This window comes from Mauremys reevesii, linkage group 16 (assembly GCF_016161935.1).
Source record: "Mauremys reevesii isolate NIE-2019 linkage group 16, ASM1616193v1, whole genome shotgun sequence".
NCBI lineage: Eukaryota > Metazoa > Chordata > Testudines > Geoemydidae > Mauremys > Mauremys reevesii.
The window spans coordinates 14,638,523-14,659,341 of record NC_052638.1 but is presented as its reverse complement, the minus strand read 5'-3'; the positions used below and the strand labels follow the sequence as shown (position 1 = coordinate 14,659,341).

The following is a 20,819-nucleotide window of genomic DNA, read 5'->3' as shown; positions in this document are numbered from 1 at the left end:
TGAGGTGCTAAAGGAGCACTCAAGGAAGACCAGGCTGTTGCAGAGAAGCTAAAGGAATTCTTTCCATCAATCTTCACTGCAGAGGATATGGGAAAGATCCCCACCCGAGTCTTTTTTTTTTAGGTGACACATCTGAGGTACTGTCCCAGACTGAGGTATCAATAAATGAGATTTAGAAAAAAAATGACAAATTAAACTATAAGAAGACACCAGGACCAGATGATATTCACCCTAGAGTTCTGAAGGAACTCAAATATGAAACTGCAGAACTTCTAACTGTGATGTGTAACCTATTATTTAAATCAGCCTCTGTACAAGATTACTGGAGGATAACTAATGTAATGCCTATTTTTAAAAAATGGTCCAGAAGCGATTCTGGCAATTACGACTGTGAAGACTAATTTCAGGACCAGGCAATTTGCTTGAAACTATAGAAAAGAACAGAATTATTAAGACACACAGATAAACACGACATGTTGGGGAAGCATCAACATGCTTTTGTAAAGCGAAATCAAGCCTCACCCCAATCTATTAGAATTCTTCCAGGGGACTTTCAGAAAGCCTTTAACCAGGTCCCTCACCAAAGGCTCTTAAGCAAAGTAAGCAGTCATGGGATATGAGGGAAGGTCTTCTCATAGATCAGTAACTGGTTAGAAGATAGGAAATGAAGGGTAGGAATAAATGGTCAATGTTTCACAATGGACAAAGGTGAATTACAGGGGCCTCCAAGTATCTGTACTGTTCAATATATTCATAAATGAGCTGGAAAAGGGGGTGAACAATGAGATGGCAAAAATTGCGGACAATACTAAATTACTCAAGGTAGTTAAGTCCAAAGTTGACTGTGAAGAGCTACAAAAGGATCTCACAAAACTGAGAGACTGGACAACAAAATGGCAAATGAAATTCAATTTTGATAAGTGCAAAGTAACGCACTTTGGAAATTATAATCTTAACTATACATACAAAATAATGGGGTGTAAATTAGCTGTTACCCCTCAAGAAGAATCTTGGAGTTATTGTGATTAGCTCTCTGAAAACATTGACTCAATATGCAGCGGAAGTAAAAAAAACCTAACGGAATGTTAGAAACCAACAAGAAAAGGATAGATAATAAACCTGAAAATATAATGCCAATATATAAATCCATGGTACTCCCACACCTTGAGTACTGCATGCAGTTTTGGTTGCCCCATCTCAAAAATATATATTAGAGTTGAAAAAAGTATAGAGAAGAGTGACAAAAATGATTAGGGGTATGGAACCGCTTCCATAGAAAAAAGATTGGAAAAGACACAAATAAGGGGGAATATGATAGAGGTCTCTAAAATCATGAATGGTGTGGAGAAGGTGGATAGGAAAGTGTTATTTACCCCTTCATATAACACATAAATGAGGGGTCACCTGATGAAATGAACAGGCAGTCAACCTGTGGAATTTGTTGCTGTGGGATTTGGTGAAGGCCAAAAGTGTAACTGGGTTAAAAAAAGAATCACATAAGTTAATGGAGAATAAGTCCATCGATGGCTATTAGCCAAGATGATCAGGATGCAAACCCATGCTTTGGTTGTCCCTAAACTTCCAACTGCCAGAAGTCGGATGACAGGAGATGGATCACTCCAAATTGCCTTGTTCCATTCATTCCCTCTTAAGCTTCTGGCACTGGCCATGATCAGAGACAGGATATTGGGCTAGATGGACCATTGATCTTATCCAGTAGGGCTCTTCTTATGTTCTTACTAGTACCGTATGTGTTTTAGGAGGACCAAAAGGAAGTTAGGCACACAACTTCCATTGAAAGTAAAGTAATAAATTAAAGTAACTGTTCAGGTTACAGGGATTGACTGAATACATGCATGTGATTAATTCGTAAAGCCTTTAGCAATGGAAAACTAAAGAAATTATATTGAATAAAACCTTTCCATCTCATATTAGAATGTGTGTGATGTACATATGTCATTGGAGCAAAAAACAGGAATGTATCAAATGCTAATTTGCGTTGAATAAAACTCTTTATGATGTAACATCTTAATACAGACTCAAATATATTCATGAAGGCACGTTTTAAAAGCCAGCAAGTCAACATTATTAAATAAAAAATGAATGTGGTAGACTAGATGACAAGAATAATCAATTTAGTGAAAAATACGATACACAACTACATTTGGGCATGCTGCCACAAAAATAAAATTGTGATAAAGTGACAAAAACCATCGGGCTTTGTGAGAGAACTTCATGTTGTAAAACTGTAAATTACATTACAATAAAAATGGCCAAATAATTCTTGTGATAACAGTTGTAAAAAATAAAGAATGGAAAAATTTATTAAGGTTAACTTTTGTGTAATAACCCCTATATTTCTTCCTTTTCCTTATGGATGTAAGGGTTTCCATAGTGTTACCAAAAGTGTGCATGCATGCAAAGTTCTGATATATTGTCGTTACGAACACAATGGCTCTGTAAATCTGAACCTGCTATCTCAATGTTGAGCAAACTGAGGGGAACATAAGATGTGCAGGTAACAAAATTAATGGGGAAAATACATCTTTTTCTTTTCATGTTAAGTACAGCATATGCAGATTCATTAGGAGATTTGCATGCTCCTGTACCTTCTCCGCTAACATTAGAGTACGTGTTATTTACATATGTCATTGGAGCAAAAAACAGAGGAATGTACCAAATGCTAATTTGCATTGAATAAAACCTTTTATGATGTAACACTGTCAAGCATTCTGCTGATGTTTAATCATAACAAAAGGTTAGACATGCAGAGCAAAATGCGTAAGATTGAATCATAGCCAATCTTGGCATGGTATGATCAATGATGCTTACTTTGATCAGTATAAACAAAATAAATCTCAGCAATTGAAATATTGCCACAGCAAAAATGTTATCCTTTGAACACTGAAAATGAAACTGCAACTTAATACAAACACAGGATACCTTTGTTCAGGTAGGCTCAACAAATGCAAATACAATAATGGCGGTGCTGTATTTCTTCATTATGGCTGAGATTTACCACTCCACCACCCGCATATAAATAGACTTTGTGCAATGAACTACACACTGGGGGCCAGTATCCACCCACAGCTTGCCAGTAGAATGTGGAGCAACTCAGTCGCCTCTCTGTGACTAGGACTCTAAAGAGTCATAGCCACCTCCAATACAGGGGTTTGTGGCCATTGGAATCATAGATCTATTGGCCATGCGTGCACAAAACCGTCAAACAATTTCTGCTCAATATTTCTTTCTCAGTATTGCTTTGTATTTAATGAATAATGGCAATATTAATCAAAGAATTTAACATTTTTTCTGGTATTTGACCAGTGCTAACCCCCTTTCTCCCTTATAGCATCCCTATCTGAGCTCCTAGCACAGAGTCTTCATATGCCACTGGATCAAATACTCAGGGGCGGCTCTTTGTATTTTGCTACCCCAAGAACAGCAGTCAGGCAGCTTTCGGCGGAGTGCCTGCGTGAGGTCCGCCGGTCCCGCGCCTTCGGCGTACCCGCCGTCGAATTGACACCATAGCCACAGGACCGGTGGACCTCCTGCAGGCATGCCGCAGAAGGCAGCCTGACTGCCACCCTCACGGCCACCGGCAGGCTGCCCCCCCACGGCTTGCCGCCCCAGGTACGCGCTTGGTGCGTTGGTGCCTGGAGCCACCCCTGCAAATACTATCGATTGTGTTATGCTGGAGGCCAGATTAGATAAACTTAATGGTACCTTCTGGTCTTAAAATAGGAGGGGCAAAATCCACTTGCACCCTCACTCTTCAGCCACACCCTGCCACGCCCTGGTTCTTCAGTGACAGACCCTGAGTGCATTTAAACCTGAGACGAAACAATGTTTTAATCTGGAACAAGAAAATGGGCATTAATGAAAATGAGAAACTCACAAAAGCTGCAGTAATAAAAGGTTTTGTTCTCCACACAGAACAATCCCTAGGGAAGAAAGTCCAAAGGTGCTAAGAAGAGTGAAGATGACAAAGCAAGAGAAAAAGCCAAGTTAAACTGACATATTGCCACTGTCTGGAAAAAAAAAAGTGTGAGCTTTACTTATTTACATTTTTATTTTGTTCATGATCTCCCAGATCATGGCAAAGCTCCTGTTGACTTCATTGGTACAGGATCCGGGCCCTTATGAAATTCACCCCTGTGCAAAAAGCTAGCACAAGGTCTAACCATTACTGAAGTACTTATCAGTAAATAGAGCCTGACTCTCTGCACAGGGCTGAACTTCACCCTCTCTGAACAGGGAGCTAGTAAATGTGTCTTTAAAAATAAAAATCTAGGTCAAATAGCTAGTTAGGTTTTATTATTTAGACAATCTGAAAAATAACCAAAAATTGATTTTAATATACAAGATGTCATATTAAAAATATAAAGTGGAACGTAAGATGCAGAAAAAGTCCTCCATTAAAAAGATGCTAGATATAGACCCTTGCTATTACTTATTAAATGCACAGATGTTAAAGAAAGCAGAAAGACACAAAATAATAACATCACAGAAGAAAAGAAGAGTATTTTTTAGAAAAACTGCAATTGCAAGTCTCAGGAAAAATTATCATATTCAAACAGCCTGAGAATTTAAATTATTTAGCCCACCGGAAGATAAAATCATACATAAAACTTAAAATAAGCTCCAACCCCCCGATCATTTTCTTCATCCCTTTCTGCTTCTCAGTTATAAGAAACTGAAGTGAATGTACTCACACATTTAAAATCAAGCATTTGCTGAAGTACTTTGCTGATCCCGGGCCTAGTAGTAAATTAGCATCAGTATTTGTGTATCATAGCATGCAGCTCTTCTTCCAGATTTTGAACACAGAGGAAACCACTTAGAAACTAAAACCACTTGAGCCTAATGAAACCTAAGATACAACTAAAACTATCAGAATTTTTCTAGGGAAAAAAAAGACAAAAACACCCCCACCTCCACCCCCACTCCCAAAAAACTGCCTGACACCTGGGAAAATTCTATTTTTCTTATCATAAATTGCTGCTTTTCCCCGCATGATTTTCCCCATTCTCCCCCTCCCCCTTCTCAGTCTGCAAAAGTGGAATGCTTCAGAACCATACAAAGGGGCTTCCATGGGATTAGCAGGAAGGTGGGAGGACAGCAAGGTGCCAATACTGGCTTCCACCTTCATCACCCAGCAGGGATATGTAGCTGCAGGCTTCCCTCTCCCCTCATGGTCATAAAGCGAGGAGTTGGGGTCTTTATCTGATGCAGGTGAGATTCTGTATACATATAGGATGCACTCCCCTTCCCTAATAAAACATATACTCAAATTTTGTTTTGAACTGTATGGTTTGTTAGCAGTAAGTGATGTGGCACACGGAGCAGAGTTGTAGTAAAACCAATGAATGGAAGCCAGTCTCACAAGCCTGTGTTTGCCCACCAGCTGCCAGGCCACCAGCTTGCATTCTTGAGTTCTCTGTGTCACAGAAAATCAGGTCCTTCCTCAAACCCGACTCTTTTTCTCCAATCCTGCTCATCATACTACACTGTGCATTAGCGTTAGCTAGTTTATATTGCTAGAAAAAGACAGAACTTAAATAAAACATGAAATTTTCCTTTAGGAATCCATTTGATGGTGACGTTTGCAGCATCTGAAAGGATACATTTACACTGATTGGGTCTATCTGAACACTGCCTTTCCTTGAGCACATTGTTACCCAGTTCTCTTGAATGCAACATTTCATTTACATATAGATTGAACCATTCTAGGAAGCAATTTAATGCATTTTGTCTTAATATTTTTCTCATTAATATCACACATGGGTTAAATTTCTTCAGTGATATACCTGGATATCAGTGGCAAAATTTCTAGAGTTTATGTTTGCTTTGGAGGTATTTAATGAGAGAATAACAAATGTTTTAAGAGGTGTGGAGGATTGGGCCCTGGACTGAACTCACACATCTGACTGGAAGTTCTTATTAAATGGTGGAGTATTTTTTAAAACAGCACATGCTTCAACACCATTCCCTGTTAAACACTGAATCATGCAGGTTATTGGGTGATACATTTAAATGTGCTTGGGAAAAACAAAGCAAAGCAAAGTGCCTGTAAGAAAACTGCTCTTATAGGACTCAATTCTGCAAAACGCTGAGCACCACAGCCCTGATCCAGCAAAGCACTTAAGCCCAGCTTAACTTTAAGCAACTTTAGTGCTATCTGACTGTGCATGCGCATAAGTGATTTGCCAGATTGGGGCAGAGTGCTCAGCACCTTGCAGAATGGAGTCTGTGCTCCTGAAATCTAAATTTTCTGTGTGTCTTATCTGGAGATTGGGTGTAGGATTCAAATTAGTGGGAGGATTAAGGGTGGGGGGGAGCCCTCATGATAGCAGGGCCAGGCTAAGCAAACATTTCATGTACACACCAGAGAAAAGATGAAAGGAAAGCAGCTGCCCCTTCCATGGTCAGAAATTCTTATCTTCTGACCGAATGTTTGTTGGTTTGTGAAAGCACAAGTGGTCTGGATTGGCGGAAGGTTCAAAGCAATTTTTTTAATAGATAATGCAATCAAAAGTCAGTCTATCTGTTGAAATATTTAGAAGAACAAGATATCACTTTGACCTCCCTACACCTGCGACCTTTGTGAAAGACTTTAAGAAGTGCTTTATGCTTGTTTATGTTCTTTATCTTTAATGGGCTTCTGCATTTTTCAAAGATTAACATTTTGTGAAGTGCTTTGAGCAAGGAATACATTCTATAACTTTTAGTCAGCATTTCTATATCATCTGCAAGGGAGGAGGCACATACACAGGTATATTGTCAAAACAAAAATAAATATGAAAGCCACAAAGCATCAAGGTGTTGCTGTACAGGGAACTCACAACTCCAGTCTGTGATCTACCTGTGACTGTCACAGATCAAAAGCATTAGGTAATGAATGAGCCCAAGTGACTTACCAGATGCAGACTAAATTGTCGGACACCAGTAAAGACAGACTTTGCTAATGGAAAATTTCAGTGCATTTGTTGTTGGTGGGTTTTGTTTTGTTTTAAACAAATTATGTTTTGATAGGTAAATGTTCTTTTAAAATATGAGTAATATAAAACAAACACACACAAAAAGAAATTGATATATATTATTAAAGAAATACCTGTGGATCTGTCAACATTTTAGTGACAGTCCATGATTCCGAGATCCACCTATGTGAAATCAGCCATGTCCCTGTGAAAAATATGACCTGAGATAAGTTTCTGTCATGTGGATTTTCTGTAGGGTCCTGTGCTCACGTGGTTATGGCACTGGACTGGGCCCTAGGAAACCTGAGCTCAGTTTCTGGATCTGCCACGACTTCTGCGTGACCCTAGGCAAATCACTTAGTCTCTCTGTGCCTGAATTCCCCATCTGTAAAATGGGGATAATAATGCTTGCTTTTTATTATGACGTGGTGTAAATGGATGAAGAGTACAAAATATTAGTCTTATGGTCTAAAAATGTGCCCAACTCTCTTATTAACTGCTTATGTTGTTACTAATTGTGTTTCCCTTCTATCCAAATCAGTTCTAAATGAATTGATTACACTATGTGCTACTTTCCATCTTAAATTTCAGTCCATGGTTCTCATTTCTAATTAACTGTTATAGAGAAGTGTTTGTTGGCACCAGCCCATCACATTCATTCTCACCTACCTGCCTACCTTTTCTAAGCCATACGAAGGGAAGGTAGCTAATCTTTTTACACGGCGCATTATCTGTTTGAAGGACTGGATGTCATTTTGGTTGCCCTTCTGCTGCCCTTGTAATCTCCTTGTCATTTTAAAAAAGTAAGCAAATGACAGCACTTCAGTGCATAGACCAAGTTCGTCCCTGGCACAAACAAGCACAATTCCCTCGCTGCCCATTTACATAAGGATTGAATTTAGATCCTACCCCAAATGTAGCTCCCACTGATGAGGAAACTATTGTATTTGCAAGCATGGAGAAGAGAGCACATGCATTCGAGCTAGCATCACCTGGCCACGGTGTGCATTTCCGTGTTCGCCATTTGCACCGTTCTTGGGCTGGATTCATTCCAGCACTGGTACAGAGCCAGGTTCAAGTAGTCTGTGGCTCTGGTATCCTGGGATTAAGACTTGGTTTGATGCATGACTCCAGTAGGCCTTGCAGCAGCTAGAGAATAGCTGGGAGGTAGGCAGGGCTGGCCCCAGGGTTTTTGCTGCCCCAAGCAACAAAAAGCTAAAAAAAGAAAAAAAAGCCGTGATCGCGATCTGCAGCTCTACCGGCGCCGCTTCAGGCTTCGGTGGCAATTCGGCGGCTGGTCCTTCGCTCCGAGAGGGAGTGAGGGACCCACCGCCGAATTGCCACCGAAGATCTGGATGTGCCGCCCCAAGCAGCTGCTTGCTGGGCTGGTGCCTGGAGCCGGCCCTGGAGGTAGGCCCACCTCAGCTGTGCCTCTTTCTGCCCTCAGCATGCTTCTCTCCTGTACATCCTGACACCAGAGGAGGAGTAACTGCAGTGCAGATCCCCTGCACCGGGGAGAGGGGCAGTGCAGTTTGCTTTTTTGATGGTCCCCTCATGTCAGCTACATTGGCACAAAAGGGACATAGGACAGGAATGACTTTCCCCATCAGATCTGAAAGAGAAACAATAGGAGAAAAAAATCCTTTCATGGATTTTTTGCATAGTTATTATTATTTTGTGAATATGCTTGGTGGTAGGCAATGTTGCTGAAATTTTATTCATATCTAATCTTGGGAATAGTCTACAGTGTTATAAGGTCTAATGTGGGACTTGATTATTCAGCTGTCACCAATGTCACATGAACACGTGCTACTCAGCATAAGGGCTGGAGTGTGAGACCCTTAGTGAGTCATTTTACATGTTTTTCCCTCTTTTCCCAAAGGCAGATTAAGCCATACAAATATATATCGATTTATTAAACAGAGAGGGCCAAACTCTTCCCCTAACTTAGTATCCTATATCCCTATTGAATCACTTATTGGGCTTGCACAGTGCAGAAGTCAGGTCAGAACTTAACTGAAAACAAGAAGCTTGTCAAATTGCCCAACAGCCCCTTAAGGAAAAATTTTTTAATTGCAACAATTACCTTTTTGGAAACAAGAATTGGACCCTGCAGCAGCAGTTGGACCTAAGCAGCTGTATTTCCCGTGGTGACATTGTATTCCCATGGTGTATTTCCCGTCAAGCTGAGAGTGTAGAAAAGGAGATTGGGGTGTAAGTAGGAAGATGGAGTTTGTGGTTCAACATGGGTCACAGGGAAAAGTTAGAAAGTGACAGATTTATAGATTTAATGAAAAGGAGACTATGAAACAATAACAAAAATATGGCAAATTAGACAGGTACATAGGGTTTTCTTTTTTTCTTTAGGTTTAATAGAATGCTTGGACTAACATGATTCTTTTGTTAGACCAGGTAATATTTCTGAAAAACAGCATTACAAAAGGTTAAACATAGAACAGATGTAAGTTATAAAATACAAGCTGATCAAAGCTCAGATTTTGAGACAGATATGTTAGCAAATGATGATAAATCAGTCCCAGTAGAATTGTAAGAAGCAGACAAATGTAACTATGCAAGAGTGAAAGTCAAGAGTTGAAAATCGGGAAGGGGGTTGGGAAAAGAGTTGGAAGTAAAGGCTGAAGTTAATTCTAGGCAACTTTTGCAGAACTTCAAGTAATCTTAAGTGCACAGAAATGACAAACGATACCTGACAAAATACAACTAATTCACCTTCAGAATACTACTCCAATGCCTATGACTTTTTTAATATTCTCAACACTAACTCTCTTATACGCTGTATAGCATGCTCTCTCTTCAGTTGTTCTCAAAAGATTTTAAAGTATGCTGAGATCAGAATTGTCATGATCAAATGTATAAGAAGGAATAGAAAATTTTGTGAACTGGGAAGCAGTTCAGCGCTGAAAACATTTTCATTTGCATTTATTGAATTTTTCATTAAGAAAACACAAACTTGTTAATGCATGTAAGTTAGGATAAAATCTATACAAAGTTTGGTGAGTCCTTTCAGCAAAAATTATGAGGGAAAAGAATTGATGCTCTGTAGGTAAGTAAATAAAACCTGGTGAGAAGTATACTATTTACCAAGACCTGAGTGAAACAGAAAACATTTAAAAGACCAAGAAAAAGGAGGGAATTGTTAGGACTGTCAGCAGGGGATCGCTGTGATAATTTGATCTGAACTCTGCTAACAAATCATTGCACCATTCCTTTTACTTTAGTATCTGTTTATGCTTCTACAAATTGAAACCCCACTGGCTATGCACTGCAGAACAGGGCTCAGCAGAATAACACATCAGCCTGCCGATTAGTTCAAGGTGGAGAAGGATTAGCTGGCCATCCCAAACCTACAGCCCTCCTCAATATTTTGTCTTTCCCTGCTGAGGTAAAAGGGTGCAGACATATGTAAGTAATAAAGTAACAGGCTTCCATCGACTTGAGGTTGAGTGGAAGGAATGCAGAACAAAACTATAAAATAATAATAGACAAAGGGGTAGTGGAGACTGGGGGGAACTCAATACCACATCTGCTAAACTGGGCTGGGATGTAGCACCGGGATGCCCATAAGTTTTTAAAGATGTAACTATGCTTTTTTCTGATCTTGCAGCACACTGTTATGGCCTAGGCATGCCAACATTTAGAGCTGACATGAGATCAAAAGGCTGATAAATGAGAGGAAAGGGGATGTTTGACCTGCTAAACCATATTCTTCAAAAATTCAAGGCTTTTTAAAGCAATAAGAAAAGTAATAAATAACTGCATCTTGAATATATTGTGGCATTCTTTTCTGAGAAACATTAATAATATCTAGACATTATATATATATTTTATGTCTGTACACATATGAGTGCATATGTTTGTTTATTTAAGCAGAAACATTTAAAATGATAAAAGGCCCCTGAAAATTTCACTTCTGATGGAAGTTATTTTAATCCATTTTGGGGACTGAATTTAATTTATGGCTTGCAGTTACTGGACAATTTATTTCTAATAGAATACAACTCTAAGGCAACAGGAAGGTTGAGAAACTGAGCACACAAAACCCAGGAAGTTCAGTAAGTTAAAATGGGCCATTTTCCACATCCCATCTTTTTTGCAATTAACCTAGGTTGAAATCCTGACCCTACTGAAGTCAATAGTAATTTTGCCACAGACTTCATTGGGGACAGGATTTTACACTTAATATCATTGACCCTGGTCTTACCAAGCCAATGAGATTCCACAAAGGTGTCAGAGTCAGCCTGAGCGGATCCCTTTGCAGGCTCGGGACTATAAGCAGCAATGACCTGATGCTAAAAATTAAGATCCCATATTTTAAAGTTTACATTTTGCAAAGAAAACAGCAGGAGAAAATGGAACGTGTGCTAGGTAGATGAGTCAACATTTCATGACTTTTAGAATTTCCTTACTTGTATGTGCTGGATTTTTCAGCCTTAAATTTGCACTAGATTTTTGCACTTTAAAAAAAAAATTAAGATGTGACTTAACTCCTTAACACTTGCCACATGCTGCTACTGTCTATGGTGATTAACAAGTGAGGAGTCAGTTGTATACATAAGACGGAGCCCGGTATGTGAAACCATACTGCTCCACCGGGAGCACTAGAGGCATTCTGCCTGAGAGAGAATGCCTCTCAGAGCTCCTGAGTATTCAGGAGGACACATACAAACGGGGCACATCCCTTTAAGAGGTGCAGTATATTTCCTGCTCCCCATGCAGCCAGCCAGCTCTGCAGGTTGGCATAGGGTGGTGGGGTGGGATGGGGGTGCTCTGCCTGCTCTAAGTCCCCTCCCCATTTGATGTACTGTGCACCCCCCGAGGAGTAGCTCACTATCAGCAGTCCATGTGGTACACTTCACTGAGAACTCTCTGCTTTTAATGATGTAAAGGGATAAAAGATGGTGCCTACTCAGTATTCAAGAAGATCTCCCATCAAACTCAACTGTGGAGTTAGCTGAGTAAGGTGTGAGGACTACTGAATAGGGTCCAATGTCTTTAAAAATAATGGGAACTCAACTAACTTAACTCCAGCGTGAAAGTGATGCTGTGCTCTGATACTTTAGGACAACAGCAAAGAAGAAAGTTGTGAAAATATATTAGAGATGGAAAGCCTGGTCATATTGTATAATGGGGCAGTGTAACAGAGTGCTTGGTGGTTCCTCCCACAAGGGGGTGAGGAAACCAGATCATGCCCAGTGAGCTACACTGGGTGGTCACAACCTGGCCCCACTTCTCCACTATTTCTGGGGTGGGAGAATGGCGGTGGGGGAGGGGTCTGCCCTTTGTGGGCCTCCTTAAGTCTCCCCGGCTGTGAGATCAAAATGAAAGTCACAAACCGTCACACACTCCCTCCCTGCAGTCCAAGCAAAGGGCAGGCCTGTGTGTGCGGCAAGTCTGTAGCACTGCCAGTGATCCAGCCCCAGCACAATGTGCGTGGAGAAATCCCGCTGATTGGGTCTCTGAGGGAGTCTCAGGCAGTCTGTCTGAGCCTGGAAATCAGCTTTGCTCTTCTCAGTGATGGGGTGAAGGTTTCCTGCACAGGAATTCCCTCGGCAGCTTTGGGAGTCATTCCTGCAGCCTTCTCCCTTTTAAAGGCCTCCTCCCTATCATGCATGATTGACATGGCTAGAGGGGTGGGGCTACTTCTGCCACCAGAGAGGCCCCTTCCTCCTCCATGTGGGGCCTGTACACTCCATCACAGGCAGCTTAGACAAATATTTTTGTTATAACAATTTTTGGGGGGTACAGTCACCTCTTTAAGCTCTTTAATGTTAATGGAAGCTACTGATGCCCTTTGGAAAGAATATACCTGTAGCAGTAGAGCACAAATTGGATATAAATTGCCACCTCGGTGTAACTCACTGATCAGTGTTACCTGTCCCCCTCTGTGCCTGATCTACAGAGGATGTGAGTCTGTTCTAGCACCCAGCTACAGAGCTTGGCTCTTCAGCGCAAGCTGCAGATACTCACGATTTCAGCTCTGGAGATCCCTGATTCAGTTCTCAGCGTGTCGGCCAAGAAGGCAGGGAAAGGAAGCTAGCGAGATGTGAAAAAGGATAAGGCAAAGCAGACATGTGAAGATACACTCAGACTCAGTGTATAGAAGTGAGCAAAACAGTACTGTATCCAATTCCAAGCAGAGGAGGCCAGACGGGCCTCCACCGGCGACAGATCTGAGAAAATCTGCATCTTGTTGTCAGACACACAGAACTAGTTGCTGAAAAAGCAGAGAGAACTTCTACAAGAGGTAACGACTGTTACTTCCACACCCTCCGGAGCGGCATCAAAGCATTTCAGTAGAAAACACTGCAAGATCCTAGAAATTGCATCACAGCGCTGCATAGTCGTCCTGAAATTGAAGCCACAAAGACAGCTTTTGGTGCAGGATAATACAACAAAGAGATGTTGCACTGACTACCACTGTCAACTTTGTTCCACGGAAAGAAGATACCACTGACTTCAATCTGGTGGAATATGTTCTGTATTAATAAATATGTCTTAAAAGTCTTTCCTGTATTGTTATTCTATGAAAATTCTATTGCTTTTTAATGTTTTTCATGTACACTCAGGGGCCAGGTCAGCAGAAAATATCAATGACCTTCTGTTCCACACACCCCCAGGAAGGTCACAGAGAACTAGCGACTCCACATGGGGCTACTGTTTATCTTACGGCAATATAAAATAAGAATTGGGTAAGCTCCAATTGCCAAAGGCCTGAGTGCCACTTCTGTGTCAGTCCTGCATCAATACTCTCCCTATTGTTGTCTAGATTGTGGCAAGAAGGGAGCAGAAATGTTTTATCAGACAGGCTCTTCTATTCTCCAGACAGAGATACTGTCTTTGCCTGTATGGACCATTGATACTTCACTCTGAGTAGAGAACCGGCCTCAACTCTCTCCATAGCATAACAATAGGATGTCAGTGTCAGGAGATACATGTACAGGACAACCTTGCCCGTTCCCATAGCCCAATTACTACAGATTGTATGGCAATCTGATTGATGGTCTCCATGGCTATTCTGAGAAAGGTATGGTACACAGTGGCCATGGAATGCCTACTGTAATGTGGAGCAGTCCTTTTCGAAGCCCATCCAGGGAGGCCCATGGAGCTTTGTGGGCTACTTTTTGCTTTCTAGGATCAATCATTATTTGACAAGGGTAGCAAATAAACAAGTGCTTGGTGAAAAAGACCTGGCTTCTACTCCCAGGAGCTTACAACCTAAGGTCCTCATCTTGCAACTGAATCATTGCAGGCAGACCCTTCAGCCTCGCCGGAATTCTCCACCTGTGCAGTGTTGATTGAAGGACAGGGCATAAGTAGAGGGATAAAATGAAATGCATTCGAGTCCCAGCGGCAGGTTACATCGGAAGTCCTTCCATCTTTGTAAATATAGTGTTAAGTGACAGCCCTTTTATCGATGTGGGCTAGTGCTTATGGGCTTTATGGCAAGAACTCTGAGGAGCCATTTGAAAGAGAAGAAGGTGGGTGCCTGGGGCACTGGGATAGGAAGGCAGTTTGAGGTGGAAGCAGTTGTGAAGATGAGAGTGGGATTAGTAAAAGGAAGGTGAAGCAAGATTCACTGGGGTAGTGAAGGGGATGGGGTGGGAGTGGTCAGAATTAAGAGCAGAGTCCATTGAAGTCAGTAGGACTGAACATAGGTGCAGGGATGTTCCTGAGTGGCTCTGAGGATTAGGACTTCATGGTGTAAATTACTATGAAGACCTTCTGATGCTAATAGAAGGTAATAAGCCAATCCATGGTAGCAAATATACCAGTGGGAGAGTTACTGAAGCAAAAAGTACATTCAAAAATGGGAAAAGTCAGAAATATCTATTGGTAAAAATATTAACTAAATATCAACGAAAGATTAAATATCAAATTTGAAAAAAATATTTTGCTCATGGGCTGAAATCTTAATATTCATATTTTTAAATGCATTCTAAAAAGACAGATCATTCACTGTAATGGGGTCAGGAGGCAGTTCTCAAATAACTAAAATGTTACTGCTAAAGACATTTTTATTTACTTTCCAGTTTCTGTCTTTCTGGGGCCTATTTATTATTATAATGGTGATTGTTGTATTGGGAGTTTTTTTAGGCTGGTTTGTTTATCTATTTTATGTTGCTTGCTTTTAATTTCTTGTTGTTAGCAATGTTTCTTCATTAGGAACAAAGAGGCCTTCAGATCTGAGGACTGTACAAATAAAAGTATATTGGCTTTACTACTACTTGTTCTTGGAAACAACCTGTAAATCAAAGTGCTGAGATGTAAAAAGTTGGGAAAATAGGTGCTGAGGAGGGTTTTCCCCTAAGATAAGAATAATACAACCGTAAAATTGACCATGTCTATTATCTTCCCCAACTAGAGCACCCACAATGCAACAGACAGACTGTTTACTCCAACTGCCTGCTGGGATGGATGACTTTGTTCTGGACCTATTAGAATATCCATAAAATTAACACTGACAGCATGTTGCTTGGTAAACAAACACAGCTTGATTGATGAAGACAAACTGCAGAAATCCCCACAAAGGTTTCACTGTCAGAAAGGCCTCTATATATTTTAGCAGCGGTTAGCTGTCACTTCCAAGCCACTAGTTAAAAGCAGCCAAGTAATTTAACAAATGTGTTTTAACGCAATCATAAGTGACTTTGATTGCATTAAAATCCAGTTATTGTATAACAGAATTTCTGTATTTCATTGAAATACAGTACAGAGTTTAATTGATATGGAAACATACAGATTCTGTTTAATATCCTCATAATCCCGCCAATTTTACTAATAAGATTACAGTTTAAAAAGCAAACAGACTGTAATGTTTACACACAAAAAATGCAAACACTATTGTAACAGTCCTTCTTACATGATAGCCTCAATCCAGAAAAACACTTAAGCACTTGATTAACTTTAAGCATGTGACTAGTCCCATTGACTTCAATGGGATACTTACATGCTCTAAAATATGCAGGTGCTCACATACTTTGCTGGATTGAGGCTTGTTTCCCTAGCTGCAATAATATACATCTGAATGGACAAATTATTATTATATTTTAAAAAACGGCAACAAAACTAAATGACTGGAACTGTTAGCACATATACTTGATCCCATGTGAATGATTCAAAGTGTATGTGTATTTTATATGTCCCAATTTAGCCATTATATTTTCAAGTAGCATGTGCCTCTCACTGCTGTTTTAAACTGCTGTACCATTCCTATTACCACTAACCACACCTGAGTTTCCAGTCACAAGGTCAAAAGTACAAATGTGGGAACCCCTCATTAGAGCTGTTGCCCTGATATGCATCAGAATCTCAGTGGATAGACACTGAATACTGTTGGGTTAGAAGCCCAATCTCTGGAAAAATGAATTGCCACAGCAAGTTTCCACCAGAGACTGTGTGTGTGTGTCACGGAAATGGTAAAAGGAAACTATAAAAAGGAAATGAAATGGGAAATTAAAATATCAAAGCATGGGAGAAATGGGATTTAATGGAGCCTTTTTTACATTTCACCTTTTGGATATTAACTGAAAATATTCAGATTTCCTTCCCTCCCTCCCTCCCACCACCCTCTCCCCCATCACCTAGGACTCCTCTTGAGCCTTAATTTTCATTTGGTTTTTATCTCTATCACACATTCTGCCTTTATAAACTCTTCTTTTCGTCCTACACTAAGAACACTGAGACGACTTTCTTTCTTCCCTTAGCCATTCATCTTTCCAACATCCATTCGAATATATGGATTCATGAATCTTGAAGGAGAGGAAAGCAAAGACTTTGCATATCATAAATGTGACTAGTAATCAAAAGTGGCTTTGGGATGAAAATCTGTCTGAACGGTGCAGACTAAAAGCAAGGATCAAAATAATCTGAGGTCCAAACATCATGTGACTCTGAGGTGGGGTATACGTGGAGAAGAGTGCTGACTACAATATAATATCCTCCTATTCCTGACCCTGTCTCTACAAGTTGGGAAGAGTTTGAGATGGGAAGAGCCAGAATCTCCACCAACACCCGTCTCAAACCTCATGTAATTCCCCAGGGTAACAATGCTGACTTTGTCACACGAGTTCCCACTCCAATAAAAGAACTCTCGCCATCAAGTTTTTGTGCGCCAGAAATGGATTTTGAAAGCTGACCTGTGAAATTACTGGACCTTCAATATTTTGTATAACTTTCATTTTCAAGGGCCTGAAAACCATGTGATTAGAATTAGGTAAAAAATGTCATGATTTTTTTTTCCCCCCACCAACTTTTCCCTGCCATGCTAAATCAGACCTAGTGTCTTCTCCTTTAGAATTAAGAAAATATAATATACTTATATTTAATTATAAAATTTAACACTGAAATACTTTTCAGATAACCCCAATTGACATTCCTCCTGACAATGCAGTCTAGTTTTCTCCATGTTAGGAAATTATATTTGAATGTGCTTTCACATAATAAGGATGATAAATAGTGGAATTGTGAATTATATCACAAGGTCACTATTTTCATGAGCATTTTACGAAGAGATCATGTTTCATAGGGGAAAAGCACACAAAATTGTTTGAGCTATTACATATCATTAACAGCTTGGAGAAGTCTCAAGACAATAATTGTTCCTTTGCTTGTTTTATTGAACAATAAAGAATTGTTAATGAAAATTGTGTTTAAAAATATCCTATAAATCCTGTATGAACAAAGGAAAACACCAGGCAATTTGTCTTAAAGATGTATTTTCTGGTCATCTTGGGTTAAAAATCTTGTAGAAAACAGACTGACTTTTAACATTTAGGACAATGTCAGATAGTTAATGTCTGAGAAGAATGGTAATGTGTTCCCAGCAGGTTTGGTTTGTTAGCGAGTACTTTAGATCAGCAGACACAATTCATTTATGTTTGGTAATGTAAACTAATTATTATCTGTGGAAGGAAAGCAAGGACTCTCTTCATGTGATAAGTCAGCAGAATATAGCATGATAAAAAGCAGGATTAATCTACATAAAGTTTAAATTAATGACAAACTTACGTTTTATTGTTTTATTTTTTAATTGTCATTGTCCCTCACCAGCTAACACAGCTTTCCTCAGGAGACTGCAGTATTATATTTGCCTGAAAGCTTATTCTTTAAATAAAAATGTCTGTTTGTAGAATGTCTGTTAGTTCCCTCCTTCCTCCCACTGTAACATTTTTCCATCTCATGGGAAATACATTTCAATTTGTTGTAATTTTTCTTGAAGTTTTTCACTTAGCATGTCAATGTACACTTTATAAAAAAAGGACAAGATTCTGTTTTTTTAATAAATAGACTTGAATGTGATGAAATGAAAAACAAATTAGTTAACTAGTAAGATCTTTATCAAGCATTCTTTCCAATAGTCTTAAAAAGTCATTGCTTCATTTTAATTTGGTGTTCATATCTGCAGTCTCTAAGTAGTAAGAAAGGCAAACCAATCTTTCTGGTAAGTAGTATAAAATAAACAAGCCCAATTGCTAACACTACCTAGTGACCCAAGAAGTAGGACAATGAAAGTGAGAATGGAACCCAAGCTTCTCATTCAACAGTGCAAATCTCATCTGGTCACTGCTAGGATTTAGACTCAGGATAAAATCCTAGCTCTATTGAAGTAAATGGGAAAACTTCCATTGGATTCAATGGGATCAGGATTTCACCCCTCCATTAAAAAACTGAAGCTACCATGTTTGACCCTGTATACCTCAAATTAGGCTCCTAAATCTACATAAATAAAGGTGGCATGGTTTTTAGAAGTGTAGAGTTTCCACAAAATCTTGATGCAAACAAAATAGGTATCAAATCGTGAACATATCAATGGAAACTTTCTCTTTTGTGACCAATATGGCAGCCAGTTGACCTGCAAGCTGCAAAGCACTAGAGAAGTGTCAAGGCCACTAATGAAAGGCCAATAACCCAGATAAAAAGTGATAAAGACATGCATAGGAATCCATGCATAACCCTGGGTTACTTGCTGGAGAGTCTGCTAAAATTATAATATAATTATTATATTTAAGATAGGTAAAGCTCCTGCAGGAGAAATTTGGTCTGTTGTCACGTGTAGGTCATTACAGAACTGATTGGGTCAGTTAAAGTGCTGGATGAAAGACCAAATATAGACAGTAAAATTTTCTATGGAGTCTTTGATAGAAAATGAACCTAAAACTGGATAATGACTTCAATGACAGCCTTCTACAAAAAGGAAAGGTAAATTGGATATTAAGCTGAAGAGTTCTCTCTAGGCTTCTTCAGGATTGTCATCACTGCCTCTACTTTCAAATAAAGCAGAAGCCTTCAGGTGCAGCTGGTTGCATACTGCAAAAAAGTCACATGGTTATTTTGACAAACTCTGAATCAAATTTATTTCAATGTTCTTCACAACATTTTTTGCTAGTTTTCTCTAGACATTTGTGCAAGCGATCATACGCTTATGAAGGTCTCATAGGTGATGTGAGATTCTGCTCATGTGAAAAGCGCTCACAGAAGTGGCCACCCTGGAATGTCTGTCAGAGGAAAGAAGCAATATCATGTGACTTTTAGATGATCAACCACACAGTTTGAAAACTGACTCTAGAATACCCAATACGTGAAGGAACACTCACTACAAACAGTTCAAAAATAATCCATCTATTGAAATTATACTAACCAAGCAATTTAGAATGAGCAACTTCATGAAAAGAACAGCCTGTCTGCAGATAATTTATAAACATGGAAAAGGCTAAATTTGCAGAAAAAATAGTGACTTGTTCTTTCAGTTCTGCTCACATGGGAGAAGAGTTAGTTGAAAAATGTCCACAATTTGTCATCTTCAAAATTATGAATAGTTAAAAAAAACACCAAACAATATTGTGAAAATTGTCAACCATTTCTCCAAACAAATGAGATAAATCAGCAATACCACTGACAAAATAATCTAAGCTATCCCTTAACTTGATAATCTAAAAGAAAAAAAACATCTCTCAATGTGTTTCCAAGTGCTTGGGAGGAAAAGTGAACTAGAAAGCATACATAATCCAGAATGGTGCCCAAAAGGGTGATTCTAAAAAGGAGAAATATGCAGAGAATGATATGGAGCCAATGAAGCTACTACTTTGTTATTGTCTCTTCTATTCCTACAGCAGTTTAGTGAGATATACAGTATGGCTCTATATGTCAGTCCCTACTCCTATTCCGTAGTGACGCAATTCCATCAGTCTCCTGAAATGCCCTGATACTAATGGGTGTCTGGCGAAGAGGAAAACAGCTCACAGCATATGTAGAACAGGCTCTGAGAAGTTCTTACACAATAAAAAAATGCTAATATTCTGCATTTCAAAGACTGACTCCAACTTCACACTTCTCTTTTTAGTTCAAAATATCCCTTTCAAATAATGTGTAACAGTAGTTTTTCAGATAAGGATGAATGTTAGATCTGCATGTGCAAGTGTTGAACAATGCCTGCTTATGCAATCAAGGCTAACCGTGGCAAGGACATAAATCTTGCAAATATTCCTATAGACCAGAATATGACACACTAACTGTAAGTAACAGAAAAAAGCTAGCAAAAAGAGTTTATTTTTAAAGTATTTTTAAGCAGCCAGTTTTTATTCATGTTCATGTATGTCCTCCCTTTTACCTTATTTTTTTTAAATCATCATTAGATTGCAATGCTTGTTATGTACCCTATTGGTTGCAGGATGGCTTTAAGGCTGCCATGAACTTATCTCTAGTAATACTTTGTCAATGACAGTCGTAATGCAGTAATGCATGGACTGGATCAAAGGTGAAAAGCTCTGCTTCCCATCCTTCATCTTTTTCACCCGCTAAGTACCCCTAATACAGACCTAA

General features: G+C 39.5%; 1 long non-coding RNA gene across 1 annotated transcript in view; it reads left to right on the top strand.

Moving 5' to 3' along the window:
* Positions 1–20,819, top strand: part of LOC120384788 — a 46,332-nt gene that overhangs the window by 12,057 nt on the left and 13,456 nt on the right. The gene's annotated exons all lie outside the window — the stretch shown is intronic.